A 27225-nucleotide genomic window follows, 5' to 3' on the forward strand; every position below is an offset into this window, starting at 1 on the left:
GGCCCACTAGCTAGTCCGTTGTCCCAAACCTCTTAAAATTATTTTGTTGCATTTTATGTTTTGCATAGTATGTGAGTGTGATTTCATATAAATTTTCAATTTCATTTCACAATTCTGCTTCATGATTTCTGCTTTATGCCTTGATCATTCAATTTGTGATTTTATCTACAACACTTTCTCATAGCTTTGATCATTTTAGTTCAATTAATAATAGCATTATGTATTTTTATAAAGACCAAGGCAGAGGATAAGCATCGAATTTTTTTACTCCATCTCTTATTTCCATTACAACTTAAGTGTGATACTTGCCATGATCTCATTGTTTCATAATGAGTTTTTCTTTCAGGATATAATGGTGAAGGAAATGATTGTTGAGTAAGAGTTCTGATTAATTCAACTTAACATGTATCATTGAGAATTCGTGTTTCCTTAAGATCATAATTTAAATGTGAAACTGATTCATGCGCTTTGAAAGAAAAACATTTATTCTTGCACTTTTGCAAGAAAATGTTAGGATCAACATAAGGAAAGATTGTGAATATTGTTGACAAAACGCTCACATAATTCTTCATTACAATTAAATGTTTCATATATTATAAGGAAGTATTTAATAAGGTTAGGCTAAACAACACGAATTATATATTGGTTCTTATTGCATATTTCTCTTACAACTAAAGTACTGAATTGTCTTTAAGAGAAGCAGTGCATTATTATCTTGATTCTTTTTAAAGCATTCGATTATTTCCTTAGATTAGTTGGAATGAAGGTTCCCTGTGATTTCTAGTTTAATTTCATGCTTGCAACATAGTTGTAATTTTTAAGAGGTTTTGCATTCCTTATTTCTTGAATCACTTTCTTTTGAATGGGGCATAGATTCCTTTGTCCCTTAGATAAATGACGAAGACATACTGCAGGAGTCAACTCAACCCAGAAGAGAAGCCAAAAGTAGATTCCTAGAGTGTGTTTACTTTTATTTGAAGAGTCTTTTTTATTTTTCCTGAATGATGCTTATTTTGAATTTCTTGCAAAAACTTGATTTTTATTTGACAAAACCCTTAGGTCATATTCTGGCATATATTGTGCTACGCCTCTAAGTCTTACGGCCCCAGATTGAAAAATTTAATGTTGGTGTAAATCTTGCATTTATACGCCCGACAGTTTGGCGTTGTTGCCGGGGAGGCGTTGTAGGATAAGGCCTTAATGATTTTTCATGCTTTTCCCTTTCCTTTCGCAATTGAATTTCTACATTAATGAGATTCCCTTTGGTTGCTGAATCATACTGGATGACATTCCAAGAGAGCTCATAAGCCAGGTTTTCATTTCAGCAAATGAGTGACTTCCTTTACTGCAAAGTGTGATGCCTGATTTTCTACTTTTACTGCAATTTAGTTTTTATTAATAATTTTTCTTTCTGTAAAGTGTGACGCTTTGTTTACCACAATTGAGTTTTTTATGAGAAATTTCTTTTACTACAAGGTGTGTTACTTTTTTGTTCTACAATAGAGGTTAGTTAATTTCCGCAAGTGTGATTTCCTTAGTTTACAATCTTGGTTTGTTATTTTTACTACAATTGATCTTTTGAGTTTTTCAAGTGATAAAGGAACCCCCCGCTCTCAATCCAGGTGCTGATAAGACTTTTCAGTTAGCAGGAAAATGCCAATAAATGTGATGATATTCAAATAACTATCTCAAATTCTGGCAGAAGTTGGGGTCTCTTCTTCATAGAAAGAACACATCCTGGCATCAATTAGAAACCAGTTTACTCCTTGTTACACTAAAAAATGTCACCTTGACTACTTACAGTTAGTATGGCTCAAATCAACAAGTCATGCTACCCTCTTAGGCAAGTCTCATGCCTCTGTTATCCATCTCAAACTCAAAGAAGAGAGAAAGTCTTGTAAAAATCATGTTTATCTCTGGGGTCGCAGGTTCTCTCTAGCCTTACCTGCGGGGACGCTGACCATGTTCACAAAATCTGCGTCCATGGACGCTCTGTATGTTAAGGGACAGGTGCGTCCCTCTGTAAAAGGCAAAATGCGCGAGTTTTATCTTGAAAAAGTTACTTGTGGTTACTTCTAGAACATTCTAGAGGTCGGTTTGATGAAATGGATGCGCCTCCAGTTGGTTCATGTATCTCTATTAAGGGGGAACTTATCCCATCAATAAGGGAGCTATCCCACCCATAGAGGGGGATGATCCCATTGATAGTGGACCTGAATAACCTCTTTACAGCACTATAAATAAAGGCATTGAGCCAGAAGGAGAAGAGGTTGGAGCTATACATTTTCTTTGGGTAAATGCTGCAGGATTTAGGTCTTCCATTAGAGCCTTTGTGAGGAGAGATTGTCTTCACTTGATTCTACTTGGGAGAGGGTGAGCTTTGTCAAAGTAGAGGAAAACCCTTGATGGACCCTGGGAGGAACTTGCACAACACCAAGGCCAGGTTGTAAGAGTTTCTTTGTTTCGTTATTAATACAAACTGGTTTATTTTTCTCAATAGCTTGTGTTAATGAGTTATTTCATGTGTTCCTTGGTCTGCATGTTGAATATATGTTTTATTATATGAAATGCAAGTGCTTGGTAATTGTTTGATTGTTTGTGGTTGCAGGAATTGACTTGAAGGAGGAGCTCATCCGGATCGTCAAGAACGGACTTCAACAACAGCGTTTTGGAATAAGGTAAGCCTAAACACTTGTAGTTTTCATGTTGTAAAAGGTGTATTTAGAGAAAGATCACTCCATTTTGTCTTGTTTGTCATTAGAATGTCTTAGACTTCTAGGAAGGTCAGTCGTGTCCGCACCCTTGACAGATTCCGTGTGACAAATTGGCGACTCCGCTGGGGAATCCATTAATGAGAGAGTCTTTTCCTTTATATGAACTTTGCTTTGAGAAAATCATTTTTATTTTCTGGTTTTTGACTGTGAGAATTAGTATTTGGGTGGCTTAGCTTAGATTTAGTTGGCTTTAGTTTTTCTTCCTTTTTCCAGAAGGACGCAGTCTCTGTGTGCTGCACAGTGCGTCCTTGGACGCGCTGTTGTCGACTGCACAGTGCGGGGCCGCACCTGTGACAACGGGTGGCCTGCGTCTTCCTGTAAAAGTTAAGAAAATTCCATTTTTGCCTTAAATTACTTTTAGATTTTGTTTTTTCTTAGTGTTTTCTGCCCAGATCCTTTAGTACCCTGTCAAGAATTCTCACCTGAACTCGTTTTGTGAGCTTTGAGTGTTTTAGTGGTTTTCAACGAAGTTTAGACCTAGGGTTTGATTTTTGGAAAGGCTTTGTAGTGACTTTGAGCTTAGAAAGTTGTCCAGCCTTAGATATCTCTGGTTAGTCAACCTTCTTAGAAGTTGAGCCTGTCGTAAAGTCTCCTTGTTTGAGCAACTTGTCATTTGAGTTGTTTTGGGTCAAATTTCGAATTGCTTGTTTTTAAAGTATTGATTTCCATTTTCAAAAAGGACAAAAAGATTAGAATTTTGTTTTGACTAGTTTTTGGTTCTGCAATAAGCTAGTCCTTGATTTGATTGTGATCAAGTAAAACACCTTAGAAATAATCATTGTTAGTTTTGGCCTCGTTAAGATTGCTTAGAGTAAATTTGCCTTTAGTTTGCTTATGAGTGCATTTTCATAGATTTTAAGAGTTTTAAGATTGATTTTTGGTTATATTAGATTTATTTGCTTTATTAAAAGAAAAATACAAAAACATCTTCTTAAAAAGTCTTGTTTCAAGTAGCTTTTTGTTTTCAAAAGAAGAAAAGAGTTTTTTTCGTGCATGTAAAGAGAAGTTATGTTTTTATGCTTGGAAAAGAAAAACGAATTGTTTCTTTGATTGTCTTCAATTAAGAAGTTGCTTTTATAAAGATTGCATTCTCTCAACTTTTTAGTTAAGCAATTCATCGAAAAAGTAAAGTAGTGGATAAATCATTTTAGGTGCATTTTGTAGTGGTTTCGAGTCGAGTCAACACACCACTAGTTTCACTTCCATCACCTTTTGACTTAAGAAACAACCTTAAAAGTAACGCTTAAATTAAAATCAATCTAGTAATCTTTATTTTTCTAGGGCTCTGAAGCACCAACATAGCTTAGGCTAGGGTCTTGGAGTAGGTGAGTACTTAACTCTCCAAGACTACAAAACCAAACAGATAGTCTATCTTGAGTAGAACAAATCCAATTGTTTCAGTTACATTCTGGGAAAGCTCCTCTTAAAGGAGAAACACGAGCTCGTGTCCGAACCAGTGAGGGGATCATTCCTCCCTCGTTGGGAACGACGCCAGGCAGTACGTATTACAAACGGTAAACCTCGGATTAACCATTGTCGAGGAGCCAGGGGTCACTTATCGGTAAACCTTGGATTGTTGTCAAGGAGCCGGTAAGGGGATTGGAGCTTGCTACTCTGCCCTTGCGTGCTGTCGGAGTTTAGACTGTTCCCCCAGGTGTAATTGTTGTGATTGGTAACCTTAGTGGCCATAATATCTAGGATTCTACCCAAGGTGACGGTGGAGGGAAGGTCCCACTGTACCTGGAGCAGACGTCGGTTATACTCACTTGGATTTTCTGGGGGGTTCGCTTCACTTCGAGACGGTTAAAGTGGAGGAACTTGGTCCAGTCTATTCATTAAGCAGGTTGCCGGGGTAACTGTTCCACCCACTATTTCTGTACTGAATCCTGCGAGGTTGGGCCTAATCACCAACTAGCGCTTTTGGTCCGGAAGACTACTGTTTGTGTGTGGTTTGACGCTCTAGATTATTTAGGCGTGTGCTTCAAATTTGATTGGTTCTTTAGAAGACTTTAGGTGGTTTGATTTGAAATTTTTTACTTTGATTTCGTGTGTTGTAGTTAAAATCTTTAATTGTGGCGGAATTACCGAGAAGGTCCCGTCGCATTGCGGGCCAGTCTCCTGAAGTTGTTTCTGTGGCCGAATTGTTGAGAAGATCCGTGAACTTAGGGTTCACCTCCTCGAGACGACCCCAGTTATTTAGAGGGTTTAAAGGTCCTTGTAACTCCTCCTAGTGGCAGTAGAGTAGGTTCACCTGAAGAAGGAGAATCTTCTTTGGTAGTCCATCCAGATTACCAAAGATTAGAAACAGGTTACAATCCCGAAGCTGTTACAGTTTCCGAGCTTGCTGGTAGTTTTTCATCTGCCAGTGAAACAGGCGAAGAACCTGAAATTTCAGAACCTGTTACTCCAACTCCTAGTGTTCCTGATTCACCAAGAATAGAAAGAATTATCACCGAAAATCTTCCTGTTGGATTAATTGCTATAGAAGAACTTGTTCCAGAGGAAGAAATAGGCGTTTCTGATTCTGAAGATCTAATTACCCTTGATCTAAGGGAGCGTGAATCCATCTTTTACAGTCCTCCTAGAAGTGAATCTTGGTACCTTGCATTAACCAATTTTTTAGACAACTCAGTAGGTTTTTCTACACCTCGTACTCCGGTTCCACCTAGAGGAATTCATTCTCCTGTAAATATGTCTGGTCAGTCATCTGTGTTTTCACAAAGTCCTGAATCATTTTTACATGGCGGTCCTTCTGTTCCTACTGGGTATCAGTCACTTTCTGGTACCTTTGCGGGAGCATCTCCTCAACCTGTTGATCATGGGTTATTAGTTGGAAACAGTGGTAATGTACCATTGAGTATAGGTGAAGTTTATATGATGTCAGGTTCAACTCCCATTAACCAACCTCAAGGTGGCCAATTACCGCCTGGGGGGCAACCTTCGTTAATGCCTGGGGGGCAACCTCAAGGTACTTCATTTGTGACTGGGGGGCAACCTCAAGGGTATCAACCCCAGCCTCAATACGTACCCCAAAGTCAACCTCAGTATCAGTATCAACCTCAAGGATGGCAACCTCAAGGATGGCAACCCCAAGGATCAACCCAAGGGTATCAACCCCAAGGGTATCAACCTCAAGGATACCAACCTCAAGGTCAAGGTCAACCCCAGTATTCGTATTTACCTCAAGGTTATCAACCTACGGGTCAATACCCTGGTCAAGGTTATCAACCACCTCAAGGGCAATCATATGGGACTACACCTTACAGTTATCAACCCTATCCTCAATACGGCTATGGATCTCAGTATCCTCAACCTGTTACGAGTCAATACCCTGGAATGTTAACATGGGATCCGTCACAGGGTCAACAGATGTCGCAACCAAGTATACAGTCGGTACCTCAAGCAGGACAACCTGCAGTTCCTGGTCCACCCCAGCAACCGCAACCTGTCCAGTCAAGTGTTCAGACCCCTGTAACTTCTGTAGTTACTCAGCCGCCAATTGCACCGAGTACTCCACCTCACACGGCTGCAGCAACTACCGCTTCATCTACCATGCTTACATCTGGAGTATCGGCAGCTCCGGTTTCTACTGTCCCTGTAACCGCTCCTCAGACATCTGTACCGTTGTCTGGACCCACGGTTCAAACCACAGTCCAGATGCCTGCAGGTCAACCTGGTACAAGTACGGTTGTTACTACTCAACCTCAATTTGTTCAACCTCCGTACCAGGGACAGTATCAACCTGGGCAAGCTGCCCAACAACCGGTTTACCAGTATCAACCGTATCCTGGGTACAATTATCAACCACCTCAACAACCCCAGTACGGTCCGGTTAATCCTGGTTTTCCAGGAGGATATAATATCCCAATGCGAATCCTGTTCCTAGTTATCCTGGATATCCTCCTCCTGGGGCTGGTATTGTGACTCAGAGTTTCAGAGATCCTAACCGGCAGTTACCATTTATTGCGACTTTAGATTTACCCGACTTGACGCGCCTAACGAACGATCCAATTCAATATCTTCCGTTCTGGCCGCCAATGCCAAATAAGTTGCCCAGCGATATACCCAAGTTCGAAGGTAAGTCTGGAGAGGATCCGTCTAATCACGTGATGACTTACCACCTCTGGTGTGCATCAAATTCCATCTCAGATGATTCTATCCGCTTACGTCTTTTCCAGCGTACACTCATTGGTCTCGCAGCCAAGTGGTACATTGAGTTGCCACGGGCTTCTTTTTACAACTTTAGCCAGTTAGCTACTTCATTCTTAACTCATTTTCAGTTACCAGTCAGATACGATAATGGTACGGAATTATTAACTTCGCTAAAACAATCGACATCCACGTACATTTCTGATCACATCCATGAGTGGAGACGTCGAAGGAGATTAGTGAAAGTTTTTATCCCGGACCAAATTTTAGCTGAATGGTTTGTAAAATCATTATTACCAAGAATTACTGAAGATGTAGCTAAGGCCGGCGTAGTTACTGAGGAGCAAGTCATTGCTCAGGCACAATACCTTGACTTAGTTTACACTCAGTCGGGTACGTTACACGAGAAAATTCCGGATCTTCCAAAGTCAAACCAAATCGCTGCTGCTCCTTCGGGATCTCATGCCGCTGATGGTATGATCGGTATCGTGACTACGAAGAGTAAGAAGAAGTCTTCCAAGACCTCCAATACTCCAATTATCACTTTGCCTGATTCTCCGACAGGAGAGTCTTCTCCTCCTGAACTTACCGCCGACATTCACGCTGTAGAGTCATCTACGGCCAAATCCAAAAACGGTGGAAAGAAGAAAGGAAAGAAGAAGGCTAAAGCAGACAAGGCTCCAAAGGAGAAAACGGAAAAGTCGGAAACCAATGACGAAAAGCGCAAACCTCGTTATCCTTGTCTCATTTGTGAAGAAGATCATTTTACGAGAGACTGCCCTCATCGGGCCGAGGTAGTGAAAATAGTTAAAGGTTCTCCGACTCCTGCTGTGTTAAAGAATCCATTCCCCGAGCAGGAAAATAAGATGATAGGTTCTTCTTCGAATGCCAGTGAAGAACCCATTTTGATGATGTCTCATGTCAGGATTGCGACTCGATCGCAAGATTATGGTAGTAAGGCTCCTGTTGATGGTAAAGAAGCAGAATCTTCTCACTCTAACCCATCAACCTCAGCTCCTGGTTCCGATCCACTACAGATCGAAAAACCTAACCCAGACTTAGTGATTAAGCCGCCCGCCAAGGGTGTACTTCGAAGGTCTGCTTTCAATCCACATGCGAGAGCAGCCCAGAATTACAACATTGTTGAAGACTTAGCTGTTTCACCTTCAGCAATGTCGGCACTCGAAGTGCTGCAATCATGTCCAGCGCAACGAAAATTGCTTTTGTCGGCTATTGGAGCTGTCGATGTTCAGGACCCGAACCTAATGATCTTTGATCTAGAAAGTAGTACACCGCGTCTCCCCCATCAAATGGCTTTCCAAATTCCAGTGATAGTCAAAAACAGGCCTATTCATCGGACTGTGATTGATGAGGGAGCTTCTACGTGTATTATGTCGATTCAATGTTGGAGATCGCTTGGTTCTCCTTCGTTGAACCAATCCCCCACCATCCTTAAGGCCTTTGATGGCCGTGGGTTCCGTCCGTTTGGTATTCTACAAGAATTGCCTATAGGGGTCGAAGGTAAAACCGTTAGTCTGGATGTGGAAGTGGTTGATGCCCCTCTAGACTACAACCTTCTTTTGGGTCGAAGTTGGTCATATGCTATGACAGCGGTCGTTTCATCGGTCTTCAGAGTCATTAAGTTTCCACATAACGGTAAGATCGTGACTATTGATCAGCTGACATACTTTTCATCCGACCCAACCTCTTTAGAAACTATCCAGCATGTTGGTAAAACGACAATCCCTTATAGGGACATTGGTGTAGGTTTAGTTAAGGATTCCGGTTTACTGGGAACTTTTCCTCTCCCTCCACTCAATGCAGACCCTTCGTTCGCAACAATTCATATGATCACGTCAGAAAACATTATTTATGATGATCCTTGGTATGTTCCCTCTGACTCTGAGCTAGACTCACTCGGTGATGTTATGCCGTTGAGTCCGTATGAGATTGCTTATGAAGCTCTTATGTCTTTTACCGACTTTCATTCAACCGACCAAATGAATGTGGTCAGTGAAGAGTCACTTTTCACCTCACCCTTAGAACGGATAACGTTTCCCGAAGAAGTGTCATCTGACGAACAACTTCGCGAAATCCTAAGTGTAGATGATCTACCATGGGAAGATCTCCATCACAGATCTTCGTTTTTACCTAAGGATGATGCTTTGAAAATGATTTTTCATCTATCTTTACCGCTGAATATGTCAAAGACGCTCAGGATCCAACGAAACATTCTGATTCAGAGCTGAATTTAGGGAATATTTCTCGTACTATTCCCATTGATATTTCAGTGAAGCCCGGAATCAAGGAGAACATTCATATAGGTGCCGCATGTACTGACGAAGAAATTGAAACTTACAAGGCCCTATTCCAAGAATTCCGCGACGTGTTTGCCTGGTCCTACGAAGAAATGCCAGGAATCGATCCTGCCATTGTTGTTCATGAAATCAAAACCTACCCGGATGCTAAACCCATTCGGCAACGGTTGCGTCAGATTCACCCTCGAAAAGCAGCTGCAATCAAAGCCGAAGTCGAAAAGCTGTTGAAAGCAGGTTTCATTTATCCGATCCCGTTAACGGATTGGGTATCGAATATTGTTCCCGTCAATAAAAAACAAGGAACAATAAGAATCTGTATCGATTATAGGGATATCAATCGAGCTTGTCCAAAAGACAACTATCCTACGCCTTATATCGATCAAATTATTGATGATTGTGCCGGAAGTGAGATGTTTTCCTTCATGGATGGTTTCTCAGGGTATAATCAAATCAATATTCTACCTGCCGATCAACCAAAAACGGCATTCATTTGTCCATGGGGGACATTTGCTTATTGCAAATTACCTTTTGGCCTTAAGAATGCCGGTGCTACTTTTCAACGGGCCATGTCTTATGCATTTCATGACATCAAGCACATTGTGCAACCCTATCTCGATGATTTGCCTGCTCATTCTTTACACCGAGCTGATCACCTTGTCCATTTACGAGCAATCTTTATGAGGTGTAGGCATTATCGAATTCGGTTGAATCCCCACAAGTGTGTTTTCTGTATAGAAACAGGTCGATTGCTGGGATTTGTTGTTTCCAAAACCGGCATTCGCGTCGATCCCTCGAAAGTCGAGGCTATCATCCAATTGCCTCCTCCTTCGAGTTTGCGCCAACTCCAAAGTTTGCAAGGGAAAGCAAACTTTTTACGCCGATTCATCCCTAACTACGCCGAGGTCACTAAAGGTTTTACACGGTTGTTGAAACAGAACGTACAATTCTTTTGGGACGAGATTGCTCAACAATCTTTTGATGCACTGAAACACGCGTTGACCCATGCACCGTTATTGCATCCTCCCAACTACAACCAGGACTACTTCTTATACCTCGCAGCTTCGCATTCCACCATTGGAATGGTGTTAGTTCAAGAAGATGAATTCAAGCAGAGCATGTGATATATTACCTTAGCAGAACCTTAAATCCAACTGAGTTAAAATATTCGCATGTGGAGAAATTGGCCCTGGCAGCCGTTCAAGCTGTCCAGCGTTTTCGTCACTACATTCTTCTCCGCAAAACTACTGTTATTTCGGATTGCAACCCTATGATTTATATCTTGACAAAACAACTGCTAGGGGGCAAGTACTCTAAATGGATCGTCATCCTGCAAGAGTTCGACTTGGAGTTTGAGAAGTCCAAGTCTAAGAAATCTTTAGTCTTCGCGGAATTGATGTGTGATTTCCCGAGTGCTGACACAGAGACTGTGGCAGAGGAGTCCATTGCGGACGAATCTTTGTTTCTTATTAGCACTGTAGATCCGTGGTATGGGGATATAATCATCTATCTCCAAACCCAAACCTTTCGGCCTGAAGCTTCCAAGGAAAACCGTCGAAAAATTCGGTTTCAATCCCAGCAATACAGAATTATTGGAGATACACTTTATCGCCTGGGGGCAGACTTAGTTTTTCGACGTTGTTTAACTCACGATGAGGCTGAGAGAGTTTTGAATGATTGTCACTCTGGAGCATGTGGCGGTCATATGTCTGGGTATGCCACAGCTCAGAAGGTGTTGCGCGCTGGCTATTTCTGGCCGTCTATGTTTAAAGATTGTATCCTTGCCGTCAGAAAATGCCACAACTGTCAAGTGTTTGATCGCAAGATGCGCGCTCCACCTGCTCCTCTCCACCCTATAATTGCCGCTGGTCCATTCGCCAAATGGGGCATTGACTTTATTACTTGTAACCCTCACTCGGCCGGGGGGCATGCGTATATCATCCTTGCGGTTGATTATTTTACTAAGTGGGCCGAGGCGATGCCTACATTCGACGCAAGCGGCAAGACAGCTGCACTTTTCGTATTCAATCATATCATAACTAGGTTTGGTGTCCCACAAGCAATCATTACGGACCATGGAAGCCATTTTCGAAATGTCATGATGACTGAACTTACAAGCCAGCTTGGTTTGCGCCACGATAGCTCTACACCTTATTATCCGCAAGCCAACGGTTTGGTTGAGTCAATCAACAAAGTTCTAGTCATCATGATTCGACGGATCATTGGTATCCATCGAACGAATTGGCATAACATGTTATTTTCGGCGCTATGGGCATATCGAACTTCAGTGAAAAATTCAACAGGTTTCACCCCTTTTCAGCTAGTTTATGGCTTAGAAGCTGTGTTACCTATTGAGTGCGAAATCCCATCACTTCAAATGGCTGTCGAATTACTTCCAGCTACTTCCGAAGAGGAGAAACGGTTGTTATACTTAGCTAAATTAGATGAGACTCGACGTGACGCTACTTTAGCTATCGAGACTCACGCGAAACGAATGAAAGCTCAGTACGATAAAAATGTAACCCCTCGAAGTTTTTCGGAAGGAGACCTAGTACTATTATATGATCAAGCTAACGATAAGCTAGGTGCTGGAAAATTCGTTCCCATGTGGCATGGGCCCTACATTGTAAAGCGAAAGCTAGCAAAAGGGGCTTATGAGTTAGTTGATTTTGATGGGGACTCTTTGGGCAAACCCAGAAATGGACTTTACCTAAAGAGGTATTATGCTTAAAATGATGGATGGAGAAATTTTTAGATAGGTTAGATTTCCTTTCTAGCTAGCAAGTGTGTTAGTTTAGTCAGTGTGCTTAGCTTAGCAAGTGTGGTTTTTCGTCATTATTTTGGCTCATCTTGGTTTTACTCTTGATATTGTAGATGTCGACGCCTCTCCAAACATACATTGGATTTGCTGATGGTGCTTGTCGTAGTACACGGAATATCTCTTCCGCAGCTTGGGTTATCTATTCGCCCTCTGACGAGTTAGTTTCTATGCATGGGGTAAGCCTCGGTCAAACAACGAATAACATTGCAGAATACAGTGCAGTGGTTGAATTATTATCCGAATCTATTTCATTTGGAATTCGACGTTTGATAGTGAGGTTAGATTCTGAACTTGTTGTATTACAGCTTAATAGAGTTTATGCCATTAGAAATCCTGTGTTATTAAGGTTGTTTTTGAGAGTGCGTCTCTTGGAACGTGAATTTGATTACATTGAATATCAACATATTCCAAGGTCTTTGAATACATTAGCAGATGCAATTGCTTCTCAAGTGTTGGACAGACATTTATAATAATCATGCAAGTAAATTTAAAGACATTTCATCATACATGTTAAACAAGATAAGCCGATAATAGTGATATATAGATATAGATAGAAGTGTGTCCAAAAATATATACATCGTCTTCGATCATAGGTTTAACACACCTTATGATCGGCAAAATGATAGTGCAAAAAGTCAAAAATGTCACATGTGACTACAAAAGTGACTAGTCAATCACTGGTGGTGCTCTCTGTACGACACCACTGCGCGGGCTATCTTGCGCAGAAATCTCCTAAACGGTCCAGGGACTGCGACCACGAAGCGCTGAAGCCTCATTGGAATATCATCCATAGTAGTCTCAGGTATATCTGCCGTGAGACGCTCTAGATCATGCTCCAAATCGGCTAGTACTTCTGCTGTCGCATCCTGTAAGGCCGGTGCCGGTGCAGCTGGATGTCGTCTGTCGTAAGGCCGGAGATTGGCTGGACGCTGTGGTCCAACATCTGCATTTTTAAAATTTTACTGTTACTTTGAGACGATATATATGAAAAATAAAAAATACATAATTAGAAAACTTGTGAAAATGAAAGTACCTCTGTCATCCCATTGTTCTCCCTGTGGAAGAACCATGTCCGGATCACCTCTGAAATCCATTCCGGCATATGGAAAGTCTTGTATCACAAAAAGCTGGCCCTCTAGCCAGTCGAAGTAACTGTCTGAGAATCGAACCACTGCAGCACCCTCGTCAGGATGCCGGGCCATCACCGCAACCCATCGAACAAGCTTTGGCTCCCGAGGACCCAAGTCATCAACAGTGAGTTGCTGAGGGATCAGCATAGGAACTCTCTCCAAGGCAAAGCTCACGACTAGAGGCCCATATCCAAAAGTCTTTAGTCGTCCGTTCTTTGCCTTGGTTAGTTGGCTCTTCATATGAGCCGACACAGCTTCGCACCAGTTGAAGATGGTGCCTTGGTAACAGTCAACTGCCATCCGCATTTGGGATCCGGAAGCAATGTGCAAGGCGGCCGCGCCACAAATCCTAGTGACCGTAAATGCAATAACTCTAAGTTCCGCCAGAGCGATGTGCTTTATCTCCACGCCTTTTTTATGGCGAGTCCCTGGTCTGCACCACTCCTCGCGGAGATCATCAAGGGATTGGCCACCCGGCCTGGTCCCCGCAAGGTTGAGTTGCTCACCTCTGTTTGGCAAGCCAGTGAGAAAGTATACATCCGAGGGCTCTATCTCGAGCTGGTGCCCTCCAATGTAAAAGCATTGATCTTGAACGTTCCATCGCTCAACCAGCCATTCCAAAAATCTTACCTGGCCCCTCATGCCCGGTATGGTCCAATATTTGTACAATCCACATGTTCTTAAGGCATCCAGAGAGGGTTGGTGGTTAATCGCAGCTTCATCGTCTTCTACGTGCTCTCTCTCTCTCCAGTCTAACATGTTTTGGGCCCTGCACATCAAAAGAGTCAATTAGAAATTAATTTGAGAAAATTTGGTGGTTTTTTGAGAGAGTTAGGGTTTTGAAATGCGCCCTTTGCGGAAGACGCACCCCGGCTTTTTAGCACAGGGCGTCCGGACGCAGCTCGCCTGAAGGCGGACTGCGTCCCCAGACCTTTTTCCCGTGTGAGAAAAAGTCGGGGGACGCGGTCACCCGAAGGGCACCTGCGTCCGCCGAGGGGCGCATTTTGAACCCAAAACCCCCCAAAAAATGAAACAGAGACCAAAAACAAAAAACTAAACGGATAAAAATGAAGAGTGGGATGTGTAAAATACCTCGGTGAAGCGGCGTTCGATTCCGACGGTCAGATTTTCCGCAGCAACCACGGGAAGTTTCTTGTCAAAAGCTCCTTTTTCAACCTCAACAGTGAAACGGTAAAAATGACATGGTAAAAGGTCTTTTTATAGGTTTTTTGGATGAATTAGTTCATTTTTTACCATGAAAAGATGTTTTCAAATGTATTTTTGCCTATTTTAAACAGGTATGAGTAATGTGTCGCTTTTGTGCAGGACGAAGGGATTTCAAGGGAAATTGTAATTTTTCACAAACAAAATTTCAGAGTCATCTTTTAAGCCCTTTTCTGACTCCTAAAACATGAAAAGATCGCCGAGTGTTTCTTTTTCACTCGTTAAAACGGAATTAAAAGACGGTCCCCTTTTAGCTCTTTTCTGACCGCAAAATCAGGAAAAGATTGCCGGGTTTTTGTCGTTTCAAACTCGATAAGGAAATAAAACGACGTGTCTTTGATCGCTTTTTACTTTTCAGGTCAACGATACTATTATGAAAGTACTCCTTGGTCGCAAGATCAAGCGGTTCCCCCAGGTATTATTTTATACTTTTTCGGGCTTGAGGGACACAAATATACGAAAAAGTTCAACGTGGAGTTTCCTTAAGTTTTTCAGACTCTCTAAAATTGAAAAACGCCGAGTTTCTCCTATACTGGGCTCGTTAAACTTTTACAGTAAAGGACCTGTTCAATTACAAACAGGAACGAACCACTCCTTCCTAGGGTTCGCATTTAAACTAGGTTGGACTCGTCCGAAGGATGAGCTTATAATCAAGCATATGTTATCCTCCTCAAGCTTGTTAAAAATAAAGAGGTACTTGCCAGAAATGGTGGGGGAAAAAAGAGAAGAATGAACCTATTTGTCACCTTTTGCCTCAGAAGAAACTTTATTACCGCTCTTGAACACGACACTTTTCATTCACCTGGGTTGGGAAATCTTTTACCTCACAGTTGACTAAATCACTTTGAAAATCTTTAACCGGGTTCAGGGATCAACTTTGAGTTATTCGTCACCAAACCATCTGTTGTGTCGTTATGTGTTCAAGAGGTCTGCAAGCAAAACTTTCATCTGCAAAATACTTGTCATCCATTTGACCATCCCTGAGTCAGTCCTTACAGCAACATTTCTTCAACTTGAACAATGATTTCGTGTTGCGGGCTTGCCTGCAACGGGTCGCTTTCTATCGACATCGACACATTATCTAGAAAGATGACTTAGGAATCGACAGTACCTTGAAGTCTGCATGCATCAATGGCAGGTTTCTCGCCTTTGACGTCAGTTTACATCATTGACTTTCGATCAGAGGATTCCGTGAAGTGTTCGACATCAAAACATCTATTCACATTTCACGGGTTGTGCTTGGTACTTTGAGAACCATTGACATTACTGGTGGTTTCTCTCACGCTTGTTAACAGTTTACATCATTGACTGGTAATCAAGTGGTTTCTACCATGTTCGACATCGAATCATTTAATCACATGGCTAGAATCGTACCAATTCGGGAAGTAGAAGTGAAGACCCTGGATCTAGTTTCTACCATCCAGGCTGCGAGGAGTTTTGTATTCATTGTCTATGTAGACTTATCATAAACAGATGGCTGCGTCCATACTGTGTCTACAAAAGTCTATAAAAATAATGTACTGCAAGATCATTCCTGTATCAGAATAGTTAGTCCATTAGTTAAAGTTTTGAATCTGAGTATGGGAATGCCTACCTCAGTGATGATATAATCTTATCCATGTATTTTGTGTTGAAAATTGCAGGTTCCAACCAGGCCATCCACAAGGCAATCCTTGAAATGATAAAGCGCTTCACCCTTCCTAGAATTACAAAACCCTATTCTATTCCAGGCTTCGCACTTTAGGGGGCAATCTGTTACACTAAAAAATGTCACCTTGACTACTTACAGTTAGTATGGCTCAAATCAACAGTCATGCTACCCTCTTAGGCAAGTCTCATGCCTCTGTTATCCATCTCAAACTCAAAGAAGAGAGAAAGTCTTGTAAAAATCATGTTTATCTCTGGGGTCGCAGGTTCTCTCTAGCCTTACCTGCGGGGACGCTGACCATGTTCACAAAATCTGCGTCCATGGACGCTCTGTATGTTAAGGGACAGGTGCGTCCCTCTGTAAAAGGCAAAATGCGCGAGTTTTATCTTGAAAAAGTTACTTGTGGTTACTTCTAGAACATTCTAGAGGTCGGTTTGATGAAATGGATGCGCCTCCAGTTGGTTCATGTATCTCTATTAAGGGGGAACTTATCCCATCAATAAGGGAGCTATCCCACCCATAGAGGGGGATGATCCCATTGATAGTGGACCTGAATAACCTCTTTACAGCACTATAAATGAAGGCATTGAGCCAGAAGGAGAAGAGGTTGGAGCTATACATTTTCTTTGGGTAAATGCTGCAGGATTTAGGTCTTCCATTAGAGCCTTTGTGAGGAGAGATTGTCTTCACTTGATTCTACTTGGGAGAGGGTGAGCTTTGTCAAAGTAGAGGAAAACCCTTGATGGACCCTGGGAGGAACTTGCACAACACCAAGGCCAGGTTGTAAGAGTTTCTTTGTTTCGTTATTAATACAAACTGGTTTATTTTTCTCAATAGCTTGTGTTAATGAGTTATTTCATGTGTTCCTTGGTCTGCATGTTGAATATATGTTTTATTATATGAAATGCAAGTGCTTGGTAATTGTTTGATTGTTTGTGGTTGCAGGAATTGACTTGAAGGAGGAGCTCATCCGGATCGTCAAGAACGGACTTCAACAACAGCGTTTTGGAATAAGGTAAGCCTAAACACTTGTAGTTTTCATGTTGTAAAAGGTGTATTTAGAGAAAGATCACTCCATTTTGTCTTGTTTGTCATTAGAATGTCTTAGACTTCTAGGAAGGTCAGTCGTGTCCGCACCCTTGACAGATTCCGTGTGACACTCCTCTGGAAGAAGAGAATCATGAAGAACCAAAATATCTTCTTAGGGAGACTGAGAAGATATGGATCATGCTTGATGAGGAGAAGCCATTAGAAGCAAAGATTGAAGAACACCAACATGATCCAGCTTGCACATTAAAGGATGAATAAAGAAATTTGGAGGAGTTGCATGATGCACTAGATGTTGCCCATGAATTAAATGACCAAGAGTATATGGATCCCATAGAATCTTGGTTTCAGATGACTATCAATGTTCATCCCTACCTTATCATTCGAAAATTTGTAGCATCAAATTATTTAATGTAGCCGGTACCTCATGTTCTGGTATTTTCTTGCATGTATTTTCTAAATTTGAACATGAATATGATTATCCTCTTGTTCTGCACTTGGTTTCACTGGAAGTCCTCTTATACTTAAAAGGGAGTCTTTCGCTTCTTAGGGTAGAGTAGGGTAGAATAATAAAGAAATTCCATGAATAAATCTATTACAACAATGCAATTGGGGTTTTGAATTTCAAAGCATAGCCACTGAAACTGCTTTTGATCCACATTGGTTGTTACACACACATCTGTGAAAAATCTTGTTAAGTATGATTCACTCTAATACCTCATGATTTTGCAAAAGTAATCATGATTAACCACTCTAATGAAGTTTTCATTTGCGATATATATTTTCAATTTTCCTTAGAAGGTACTATTGGAGAGCCCCCAATGGTGGATGACTCTTGTAAAGATCTTAATAATCTATTCATGAGAACACTAGCATTTTAACTTAAAGAATATTTCAGTCATTATCTCGGATATTTTTCATAAGTCTTTAGGGTAGAGGAACTAGCCAATATTGATTAGTCATTAAAAACATTTCACGCCATTTTGTACTCTTAAGGAGTAGATCTGCATCCCCACTTATTAAGTAATCTTCAAAGTTAATTACAATCAGAAGTTTAAAAAAGATTTAGGGGAGGATAGGAGGTCTCTTAATGAGTCGACCTACCATGATCAGGAGACATAACATGCATGACATTAATATGCTGGTCAGCAAGCCAAAGTAATGGCTTTCAGCGGAAAAGCTGGAAGACAGGAGGTCTCATCACGAGCCGACCTGTTCATCAGTGTTACTTCTTATGAGTGGCACTGCCATCAGCTAGTTACCAATAGGACAGTGGGCTTCATCTAAAAATTTAAATAAGATAACTCTGAATCTATATCTAGAAAGTGGGATACAGGAATTTTGTTGGGTTAAAAGATATCCTTGTCGAAGCTATAGACGCGTGTAGGTAGCAGGGCCATGTCTGTGGTATTAAAGTTATTTGCATACTAAGGTTTACTCAGTTATACTTCTCTTTCCCTAAAACTAATCATTTTATTTCTTGGAGAATGGTTTTAAGATTATTTGAGCATGTTGCTTTGAGTTCTATCTTTCAAAAATTAGGAATCTTTAATGATGTGGTACCCTAAGTGAAGGTAATTTTTTGTACTGGATTAAGAAGAAACTTATTTTGCATCTAGATGACAAAAAAATTTAGAGTGTTTGTTGATTGGTCCAAGAAGGTGTTGGCTTAGTGGGTCCTGAACCAGGTTCCGAGTTAAGTTAGCCAAACAAATCCCTACACTATTGGCCATTTGGCATCAACCCACAGAGCACGAATTGAAGTCTCACCTGAAGGAGTATGGGGGGATGATGGAACCAAGTTTCTGCACCCAGAGATTAGTGTAATTTCATTTTATGCCCCAATTTTGTCTTCATGCATATCGATAAGGCGTTTAGGATTTATTGATATACTTCCCTTAATCGCCCTTTATACCTTCGTGAAGGTCCACGACTCTCTTTTGCTGACCCTAAACAGGTGAATCAACTACTTATGTGCCTCTATGATTGGTCCTAATTCAGTATTTACCCGTATCGGCTTGAGTATCTGATACTTTAATATGCATTAAGATATTGTTCATGTAAAGAGATATTATTACTTGCATTCATATAACAATGTACAATATGCAGGTTCATATATCAATACAATATTAAATTAGAAACCCATTATTCATCATAACATAATAACATTCCTACACAAGAGAAGTAAATGGACAAACACAGATATTTCCAGAATAATCTCCTTTATTTATAATTCAGATCTTCTTACAGACTCAAACTACCCTGCACAGTCAGCTACAGGGGTCTGTGCACTTAGTTGCAGAATCTACTCTAGGCCTCTGCGCACTCAGCTACAGAGCCTCTCTTGTACTTTAAGACTCTTCAATTTTCACTTATACTAACCCATTACATTCGTCTTCATCAAAACTTCCCTACCAAAAACTACCTTAGACTCTCTAAGACTTCCCTTTTTTATACAATCCCATGGTCTGTGGACCATGGGTAGATCTACCAAATTTGACACAACATACATAAACAAAGGGTAAAACCTTTTATGAAACTTTGCCATATAAACACTCCATGACCACAACTTGTGGAGAATTTACATTTTACATACAAAAACTTGGGCTTTCTGCCCCAAAACTTGGGCTTTTAACCCCAAGATTGACCCTAGGGGATCTTGTCCCAACAGGCCCACAAAAAAATATGGTGACTTGCCCCGTAGTCACTCTACTGGTGTGGAGATATTATTGCGAAGACCTTCCAAATCCACTTGCGTCACTACAACTCCAGTTGTGCACCGCGTAGCTACTTGCTTGACCTGCTCCACCATCTACTCCATTGCTCGTCTTGTGCTATCTACCTAGATCTTCTGCTGTGTTGTCTATAGGCTGACCAACTTCTCCCCAATGGTGGTGGAGATAACATAGGCCTCCTCCAACCAAGGCCCCAATTTGGCCTTCAGGAATACCTCTTTCTGTTGTGCTGCTTCCACCTATTGTTGCAGTTGCTTTGCCTCCTTCCCGCCAACATTATCCAACACTTCATCTGTGAACGAAGTTGGAAAGGGATCATGCACACATGTGTCATTCAACTTCCTGAGAATTACGCATATCCTTATTTCATCCTTCTACTTATTTTCTTGAACTACCATTGGGATCACCCAATCAGATTCTTCAATAGGTTCAATAATACCTGCTGGAAGCATTTTATCCAACTCTAAGAGGACCTTTTATTTTTACTTTATATTAAGGCGATAAGGCCTTTGCTTAATCGGCTTCACATCTGGCTTTAAAGTAATATTCATAAAACCCAAGTCCCCTATTATCCCTTTCAAGTCTGAAAACTTCGTAGGGAACAAGTCCTGATATTCGCGAAGAAACTCAATGACCTTATCCATTGTGGCATCATCCCAATAGTCCCCAATATTCACAAATTTTGGCTCCACATCTGTGCCAATGTTCACTTGTCTCATCTTCAATGGCGCGATGATATCTGGATTCTCTATTTGTAGTCCCTCAACTTCGTGGTGACCTTCTGTCTCTGGTCACATTGTAACACTCCAGCGCGTGGCGCAACTGGGTGGTCCAATATGGTTGAATCAAATTCAAGGGATCCTGCAATATTCTGAAGATTTCTACCTTGACCTCTTGCAATGCCTCATCAATACATTCAAATCCATCCTCAAAGCTGAATGTTATCAATAATTCCTGTCGCAAAATGTACCATTTTTTAGTGCCATTGTGGAGCTCTTACTACAAGTACCAGTTCCTTGGTATTACATCTAGAGTATGATAGAACAAATGCACCCACTCAGGTTGTGGCTCTGCTCCATAAAATTCATTCCATTTTCCAAATGATCATGTAGATCATTACTTCGATCATATTTATCTCTCAGTCAAACTTTCTGGCAGCCAAACCATAATCTCATCATTTTTTTGTACACGTGCCATTCATCAAAACTATCTTTTGGCGTACCCCACCATCTTGCGGGCATAGCACGCAACACCAAATCCAAGGCTTGGAATCGATGCTTCTTTGGCACTTCCCTTTCAAATGCATTCTGAAATTTATCAACATCAGTTAAACCATCATAGTAAGGCAGACTTCTTACCTTCGACGACACACAATGCAACGATTTAGTCACCATGTTACAACGCAGTGTAGATACTTCATGTAATCGATTCTTCTAGTGTTCCAACTCCTCACGTGAATCTAATGTGTAGGAACTTTCACAGTCCCATGCAATTCATCCATCAGCTGTCAGATTCACCCAATCTTGATCTCGCGCTATTATCTTAACAATCTGGTCCAAATCATCATCACTTTCATAATCACGGACCAGTTCAATATAGCGCGGTCCCTCAGCAGGGTCCAAGGGCACTACTACACGGAGCAATTTCTCCTCAAATGTCATCGTCCGCTTCTTCAAATTTATCACACCATTCATATCAGTGGCCCAGTTGATCACAAGGAGTGTAGGGTAGGTATTTACGTCATCCACAATCTCAATCACTTCAAAATCAGCCAACGCACTCGTGCCTTCAATATCTACTGTTACTCCCTATAATCTTCCCATGGGGATAATCTTCTGTTGATTTTCTATCCTCAATTGAATCGGAGACCACTGCAGTGCAGGTCTCCCCATTCTATCCCATGTTTGTTTAGGAAAAACATTCACATCTAACCCCAGATCCAGAATAACTTGATCCATCTCATACTCTCTGATTTGCGTAGTGAGCCTCATCTCACGTACTATTCTTGCCTTATTCTTACCAATTTTCCTGACTATGTGTGGTCCCTCATGAGCATTTTCTTTTCCAACAACTTATTTATCAGCTCCTATAATCCCTTCACAGCCTTGCTATCATGCAACAACTTCATACAGGTCTCTAAGAATGTAGTGAGCATAGAGGGTTCCATTTATTTAGACTCCTTATCTTGACTTCCTGAGGTAGAGGCCTCACTAAAGCTTTTCTTTGCTTCCATAAACATTTAGCTTGCTTGCCCCAAATCAAAGCCAACCTCCTTTTTTGGAGCTTTGCAGACCCACTCACTTTCTTCGATCTAATTTCCTTTATCTTTTCCAGTCATCATTCCACTTCGCAACACTATATTCACATTAGGATCTTCTTCGCGGGGTTCAACCTTCATCATCTGTAGGTTCTAGGTAGGCTGCTGAGGCTGTGTGCCATTTTCATGTATCTTAGCTAGTAGTAGAGGGCAGTATTTTTTCGCGTGGTCAAATTGAGTATAGTAGTGGCACGACAGGCGCGTCAGGTTCGTACATTCTCGTGTGTAACATCATGGTCTCCCACAGCTGCAGCAAATGACCTGTCCCCAACCTCTACCAAGTCCTCCTCCACCTCGGCCTCGTCCACGTCCCTGATATCCTCCTCATGCTCCCCTAGCGCCTTGATACAGAGGTCGAGTTTCCACCTGCACTTGATATGTGGCCATTCTATCCATTGTTAGATCGTAGCTACGATAGTTACACTCGTCATGACCCACCGATTTACAAAAGTTGTAGAAGAGTTGTTGCAGTGTCTATACAAATTTCTGCAACAAGTGACAATTTTCTGTCACATGTTTTCCAGCTACCTAACAGATAGCAAACCACAATGCAGGCCCTACAGTTGGTCTTGCTTGAACTTACAGCCTCATAGGTATCGACCCTCCTCCTATAACATAATTTGTGAAGACATGGCAATGATCCTTATCATTCCCTTGACTCTTACATTTCAAACACCAAACTTCTTCACGCACCTCTGGCCGAATTGCTCTATCCTTCCTCAAAATTTGAAACTTTAGGCAAAGGTTCTGCAACTTCATCTGAATCTGATGGACTCCCAAAGTATCATCTTGAAACGGTGTCTCATGCAATCTCATCGCAATGTCAGGGCTTCCGCCTGGGTCCTAATATTTTGCTGTGATAAAGAAACCCTTAGATGAGGCAAGAGCGAAGCCACAAACCATTCACAGTGCTTCCCATCCGTAAGATTCATGTTAGTTTTTGGATCTTGCATTTAAATCTCTGATCTAGCTCCCAAGGTCTCTCACTAGGCCTCATCATGGTTTCCTTGAATCCAACGATTGGTTGTGCTTAAAACTTGGGCCTACTGAATTCCTTATTCAGCGTAGTCTAAATATCTGCCAATGGAGCTGTCAGGTTATCAGTGCAGTACTTAATGTTCCGCGTCAGTGCGCGCTCTTATAAAGCAGCAACCAATGTTTCTTTCTTCATCTAATCATCTGTAATACCCTGAGCTTCCCATACAGCCTTCACAATCAATTAAAATTGGTCCACATCCTCATTTCCCAAACCCTTGAAAAAGGGAAACTTCACTACATTCACCATACTGAATGGTGGCAAAGGTGGTGGCAATGTGGGAAAAGGTGTATGATGTGGAGGTGAATATGGAGGTGGTGTGGGCAGATGGGGTATTCATGGGGATGATTGTCGGATTAGCTAGACAACACTCAATGAAGCCAAAGCTGTTTCTTCATTGTCACTCAGAGGAGGTTCAATATGTGGGCTATATTCAAGGCTTGTTCTTCCTTTATCCCTGAATATTTTTCCACTTCGTATAGCTCCAAACATAAAGGTAATTGCATAATCTGATTTTCACACAAGAGCATCTTAATCCAAGTATTCAAAGATCTTAAATACTTACCTCGCAGTCCCTTGAAGAACCATTGCTCTGCTTCACTGTAGCTGACCAAGGTATCGACTGCAAATTCTGTCACAAATCCTCTTATGATACAATCAAATCACTGATCGACAACACATGTGATCTTATCTTCAAAGGCCTCCAATCTGTAGGCTAACTCCGATGTCCACACTATCAAACCGTCAAGCCTCCACCTTCCTTGGTCATCTGCCAATTTAGCGATCCACTCGTATAATTCGATTGGGAAGGAACAAAAGAATATTTCATGTATCTCTATCTATAGATATCTGTCCAACCACTATTTTTTCGTCAATCATAGATTTCTGTTTTCTTGCACCGTGAATTCGTTGGATATTTCTATCCAACCAATCTTCAATTTCCTTCTTAGTTGGATTCCAGTGATGCAACATCACACATATCTTTATGCAGATCCCAGTCCCAGAGACGAAACCATTTGTTGGTTTAGTGGGTCCTGACCTAGGTTCAGAGTTAATTTAGGTAAACAAATCCCTACACTACTGGCCTTTTAACATGATCCCATGTAGCATGGAATGAAGTCTCACCCAAAGTAGTATGGGGGGATGCTAGAGCCAAGTTTCCGCACCCAAAGATTAGCCTAATTTCATTTAATGCCCTAATTATGCCTTCGCGCAGATCAATAATCCTTTTAGGGCTTATTGATATACTTCCCTTAATCGGCCTTTATACCTTCACGAAGGTCCACGACTATCTTTCGCAGACCCTAAATAGGTGAATCAACTACTTACATGCCTCTGTGATTGTTCCTACTTCAGTCTTTACCCAGATTAGCTTGAGTATCTGATACTTTAATATGCATTAATATATTGTTTGCGTAAAGAGATATTATTAATTGCGTTCATATAACAATGCACAATATGCAGATTCACGCATCAATACAGTATTAAATCAGAAACCCATTATTCATCATAACATAATCACATTCATAGATAACAAAAGCAAATGCACAAACACAGATATTTCCAGAATAATCTACTTTATTGATAATTCAAATCTTCTTACAGACTCAAACTACCCTGCGCACTCAGTTGCAGGGGTCTATGCACTTAGTTGCGGAGTCTACTCTAGGCCTCTGCGCACTCAGCTGTAGAGCCTCTCTTCTACTCTAAGACTCTTCACTCTTCACTTCTACTGACCCATTAAATTCATCTTCATCAAAACATCCCTACTAAAAACTTCCTTAGACTATGTAAGACTTCCCTTTTTTATATAATCCCATGATCCGCGGACCATGGGTAGATCTACTAAAGTTGACACAACTTACATAAACAAAGGGTAAAACCTTTTATGACCCTTTACCATCTACATGCTCCTCGACCACAACTTGCGGAGAATTTACATTTTACATACAAAAACTTGGGTTTTTTGACCCAAAACTTGGGCTTTTAACCCCAAGATTGACCCTAGGGGACCCTGTCCCAAAAGAAGGTGTCATCTTGTTCTATTTTTCTTTCCCTTTTCTGGTATCATAGCTCCTACTCTTTATGGTATTTAGAGTGATGAATTGCTCAGTGATGATCTCACTAGGCGTTGATGATCTCATGATTGTTAATAAGACTCTGGACATAAATAAGAGCTTTATGACAAGCAGGGAGTTCATTTGAAACATAATAACACGTATGTGATGTCTATCATAAAGGTGTAGTACTCTTTTTCCATAATGTATGGTACAAAGCATTGCTTTCTTGTACCTGATCTTGTTGCAATTTTATCATTCTTGAACTTGATACTTTCATAAGGCATGTAACATGGTTTTAGTTGGCACAATAATAATAATGTTTCAGACTTGATGAATGCTTTAAATGATGACATAGAATGATATCTTCATAGTTCCTTGTTGACATTTTTGCTAACATTTTTATCAGGAAGCATAGCATGATATTTAAACATTCCCCTTGTCTTCTTCCATCGTTTTATAATCTTATGGCTTCAGTTGGATGAGGATATGCAAGAAGATCACCGTGGGGGAATATTGAGCCTCCATTTTGTCCATATTTTCACACTCTTTGTTGAATAACTCTATACCCGTACCAAGTGTTTATAATTGTTATTATTCTTTTTAGAGGCATTTAGATCTAATAGTTATTGATTTATGAATTATGCTTGTTTTGTTAAATTTAAAAGTATTTAATGTGAGAATTTCATTAATGTTAGGATCTTTTGTGGTAGGTGCTAACATTCTTGCACCAGCTCTGCATGCACCAACATGCCTGCACCAACATGGGGCTTTCATACATTGATACATTTATAGGAAAATATGAAAGAGGTTTTTGGTCAAAATGGTGTTTTAAAACTTCCACATAAGCTAAGATACATCCAAGTCGTATGGATTTATTCTTAGGAGATAATTAATGCCTCAGCCCCGAATTCAGAGCAGTTTCCAGACTGCCAACTTCCACCTCAATTTACATGTAGGAAAATGTGAATAGAGAAATTCCGGAACATGGGTTTTGGTCCCAATATAGAAACTTGACTAAACCTAAAATCGATTTCAGACAGTTTTATAAAAATAGATAGTTTTTCCAGAAGTTTAGGATCTCAAATTTCAAACTGACCGTTGCGGGCACGATTGTTGAGGCAATGGCACTGAACCAAAAAAATTATGCGAGAGGTTATTGTTTTAAAAATAAAAAACTAGGTTTCCTATAAAAAAAAATTCCCAAATTCGTAATGGTTAAGGAGATACGAAGAGTTATTTGGAGGCAGTTTGTTAAAAATATCAGTTTTTCCATAATTGCAGAAAACACCCAGATTTGGGAAATTCGTGTCAGATATTCATTCCTTCAATAGGTAAATGGTTTCACTAATATTCTATTGATGAATATTAGTTGGGATTCAATCCCCATGTTATTTGTTAAGGAACTGATCATGTAAAAATAACATAAAAGGAGGAGTTATGTAGGTGTGCATGATGGCAGATTGTAGATTGTAAAGCGCACTTCATTGCAGAAGGAGGATTGGTTCTGATTGTGCAGGGAAGGAGGAGTTTCATTCTTAGTGGGATGATACCTGGAGGGGACCACTTGGGCCAAGCGTAGCTTGCTCGGTCATGATGTAACAAGACTTCAATATTAGTAAACATTTTGGCATTCTACTTACATTTATGTTTCTTATGAATCTGCTTGCACTGTGATTTAATTGTTGCAAGGGAAATGAGTTGGGTGGTTGGGCCCACCAGCCAGTCCGTTGCCCCAAACCTCTTAGAATTCTTTTGCTGCATTTTATTTTCTGCATAGTATGTGAGTGCAATTTCATATAACTTTGCAATTTCATTTCACAATTTTGCTTCATGATTTCTGCTTTATGCTTTGATCATTCGATTGGTGATTTTATCTACAACTCTTTCTCATAGCTTTGATCATTTTAGTTCAATTAATAATATTGTTATGTATTTTTATAAAGACCAAGGTAGAGGATAAGCATCAAAT

At 40.8% G+C, this 27225-nt stretch overlaps 1 pseudogene; it reads right to left on the reverse strand.

The window, feature by feature from the left end:
* LOC149212557 (uncharacterized) overlaps nt 1-22751 on the reverse strand; it is a 41907-nt pseudogene extending 19156 nt beyond the window's left edge.
* Nucleotides 22752-27225: the final 4474 nt, after the last annotated feature.

Source organism: Pinus tabuliformis, chromosome 1_1 (assembly GCF_031772625.1).
Source record: "Pinus tabuliformis cultivar Carrire ecotype Pingquan chromosome 1_1, CPIR1, whole genome shotgun sequence".
NCBI classification, from domain to species: domain Eukaryota; kingdom Viridiplantae; phylum Streptophyta; class Pinopsida; order Pinales; family Pinaceae; genus Pinus; species Pinus tabuliformis.